This window comes from Canis lupus, chromosome 32 (assembly GCF_048164855.1).
Source record: "Canis lupus baileyi chromosome 32, mCanLup2.hap1, whole genome shotgun sequence".
NCBI lineage: Eukaryota > Metazoa > Chordata > Mammalia > Carnivora > Canidae > Canis > Canis lupus.
In genome coordinates, this window is record NC_132869.1 from 8,579,404 (window position 1) to 8,583,514 (window position 4,111).

Consider the following 4,111-nt stretch of genomic DNA (forward strand, 5'->3'; position numbering starts at 1 on the left):
TGAAGACAGCTGGGGAGAGACCCTAGGCAGAAAACAAGCAATGCTAGCAGAAGCTGTAGAAAGGGAAACCAGGTAGCCGTGCAGAGGGGAGAATGAGCAGGGCAAAAGGATCAGATCTAAGGCCAAGAATTCAGAAGTCCTTAAGGAAATGATATTTTATTTTATGTATGGACTGCTGCAAAAACCAGCTAGAGTAGCACAAAGACTCTTAAGCCATTGGAACCTTTGCCCATCAAAATCCTGTACCACTTCACATCTGTGCAAGGTGTGGAGTATGTTTGATTTGAGACACTGTACACCCTCAGTTCCGAACTTTCTATCTTTATTGCAGGTTTTGCTGAGAGTTTAAATGAGTAAGATCTCTCATCAACTGAAGCCACTATCTTTTTTAAAATCTACTGCAACATTTTGATGAATGTAAGCAAAGAGGAATAAGAAATATGACTTTGGTCAATATGGGAAAAGAGCAATCTGCATATCTTTTTGGTTTTATTCTGTAACTTTTCACAACCTTTTAAAACACTTTAATATTTTGATAATGACCTGGCATTTCATATCTCAAATAGGATATCATGTTACGATGTATCAATAAAGCCCAGCTAATTATGATTTTGTTTGTTATTCCTATTGTCACTATTGCATTTCTCTATATTAGGGAGCAATCTGAACATAGAAAAAAATATGAATATTGTAGGAAAGGGCAACTTGTAAATTTTTTGATAGGACACTTTACCATAAGTAGCCAAATCTGAAAGAGCTCACTATGCCAAAGATTGTTCCAGAGTTTTCTAAAGTTCACAGATCTAGAGCCATTGATCATTTCTTATTTTTGCTTATTACCTTTTCTTCTCCTTTTTCCCAATCAGTGAGGTAAAGGAAATAACCAAGAAGCATCAGAACACTGTGGTTTTGATAACCACATGAAAAGTGTCACAACTAATAGAAGGGAAGGGAGAAGAAATATCAGAAAGGGAGACAGAACATAAAGACTCCTAACTCTGGGAAACGAACTAGGGGAGGGCGGGGGGTGGGGGTGACGGGCACTGAGGGGGGCACTTGACGGGAGGAGCACTGGGTGTTATTCTGTATGTTGGCAAATTGAACACCAATAAAAAATAAATTTATTTTTAAAAAAAGAAAAAGAAAAGTGTCACAACTGAGGAAGCCCAGTAGGAATGGATATTTCTGTGGGCTTGGGGTTGGGATAGAAAATGGGCAGAAATGATAGATTTCTGCACACCATGGAATCAAGAGCCAAGGAAACAACAGATTGCAACCCAAAACTCTGTCCTCAAACTTGAGTTGAATCAAAGCTGACAGTAGCGGGCAGCAGTCACCTCCTTATTCTTCCCTTTTCTTAAAATCAAACATTTTCCTTTTCATGAGGCTGAACCACATCAGCTTCATGAATCACTGCTTTTATCTCCTTGTTATTTCCTTCACCTTTAATATCAACCCTGAGTTTCAAAATCCCATCAAAATTCACTTTGCAAATATCAATCCCAGAGTTAATCCAGATAAGAAAAAGCAATTAAGAGGTGTCTTTGTATGTAACTAAAGTGGGGTGAGGAAATTAGAACTGTGCGAAAAATTAGAGAAAAGATATTATAAACTCTTGTCATGATATACCATGAAATAGCTAGGAAGGGCATTTACAACCAGCTACCAAAGAATTACTTCATCATCTCTTGTCATTTGCTCAAAAAATGCAAACGTGACATTATTACCACAAATATTTTTTCAGCCTTTATTTCTCCAGTTTCAAATCTCCTTCCTCTGTATCCTTACTGGACAGTTCAGTAAATACAGAACAAGAGCTTGACAGGCTCAGCTTCTTTGATTTCTTTGGAATCAAGTTGTCAGAACTTGCCAGGATTGAGTGAGCCTCACCTGCCCAAACACCAACTTAAATAAACTAACAGTGCCTGAAACAAAAGGGATTTCAACCATGAGAAATAAGTAAGCCCATAAAATGGCAGAGACCTAATGCCTACTGCTGCTTAGTCTCATCAAATATTGAAATGTTATCATAGCCTTCACTTCAACTGTCAATGTACATACCTGAGTGTCGGGGGTGGGACGGGGTGGGGTTGGGGTGAGGGGAGCTCACACTCCCCAAAGCAGATACTTTCCAAATGCTGTGTTCTTACATTTTCCACTCATGGCTCAGCCCAGCAGTATACATGAAAAAAATTAAATTGCCAGAACTTCTTTTGCTCTCAGGTACTCCAGAAGAAATGTAAATTAGTGTCTGTCATAAAGTTATGGGGAATGAATTAAAGTCATTAATGCTAACACATTATTCACAAAATGTAACACTTCTTCCAAAGTAGAAACTCAATCAATACAATGCAATAAATCAAACATGATTCAGTACAGGAAGCAACCGATTTCTAGTTCACTTTAAAGGGATTCAGGATAAGGCAGCAGAACAGGTTACTGTTTAACACATTTTTCACATTTTTCACTAAAAATAGATAAAATGTCTAATTTCAGGCTCAGAACAGAATGTGTTTTAATGCAATTTCCTTGAAAATTGCTGTTTCTTGTGCACCTCTGAAAATATACTCAATGTGAATTAATTACCATTGGTTCCTTATCTTATATTTTAGTCACTACAAAAAAAAGAAAAGAAAAGAAACATGTCCTCTTTGTCTTTTCACTAGAAAAAGTAGTGCCTATGTCATTAGCATGGTGTGTGGCCCTAGAATCAATGTGACACATGGAAAGTTTTTCTGTAAAACTAGGTTACGTAGAACCATAATGTCTTATGTGATTGCATCTCTGAGATATGCAATAACATTTGCTCAGTTTCTTTTGTTTTTCCTGTTAACATTTTCATTTCAGTGTTGCTGATAATTTTCTATTATCTCTGCCTTCTTTATGTTTCTCATGCATTTTCCCTTTCAGATCATCTTGTTGAATTAACTGAACAATAAAACTATATAATATAGTCTTATTATAAGCAGAAGAAAATGAAGATGATCTGATGAGATAAATCACTGAAGGTTAATAGCTTTTTTAAAATCAATCTTCCTTCAAAGGAAAAGGCTAAATGGCTTAGCGGATGAAACGCTAGCCTCTCACCTCAGAGACCATAGTTCAAGTCTAAACTGTGAAGCCTGAACCCACATGTTTACTGGGCAAAGATCAGTCTCTAGTGGACAAAGATCTGCACTGCATGAGTTGGAGGCTGCCACAATAACCCTTGCCCCATGCACCATTGACCTTCATCAGTGGGATGGATGTGCTTTGTGTTTCCAGGCCATCATGTCCCTTTAGAAACAGTCCAAGTAGATACTAAGGTCACTGTCGAGAAACTATTTCCAGAGCAGCCTCCTCAAATAGCACTACCGTTGCTGCTTTGCCATCATGCCCCCTTCATTGCCACCCAAATAACCTGGCCTTCCCCTCCTATAGACTGAGTGACACCTTTTCCTGCCAATTAACAAACTAGAACAAACAGAACTGATCACTTGGCTATTTGAGACTACCTAAGGACTCACTTACCAGAGGATGGCTACTCACATGGAAGGCAAACTTTAATAATTAAATTCAAATACTTTTGAATAAAATGGTGAGGTATAACTACACATGTGTATGTACTCATGTACAAACACGTATATTCCTAAAAGGCTGTGTAGTCATGCTTTAACACATACAACCTGGACCATCCATTTGTTCACATGGATAATTCTCCATTGCTGGCTGTTTGAAGGGCTTCTTTGTGTTCACCCCTTAGTAATGTGTTTTTCAGTTTCCATCCTTCAATAGCATAGTCCACTGCATTTTAAGCCTTCAAAAGAGATATCCAAACAGTTTACAGAACACACATGTGGCACAAATAGCTGTTATTTAAGGAGATTGCAGTCAGCTCGGTTTTATGAGCAAAGATGTGTGTATCAAATAATCCTACTGTAGTGTCCAAGTAAAATCAGCACTTTATTTCACAGTTTTATGGGGAGATATGTTTCCTCTGTGCTTTTATGCATTATGCAATAACCCACTTGAAAATGGAAGCAATGTCTAATTTGGAACCATTTGGACAGGGAATGGTATTTGCATACAATAAGCTGTGTAAGAAAAGTTTAAGAGTAGAATCATATTAAAA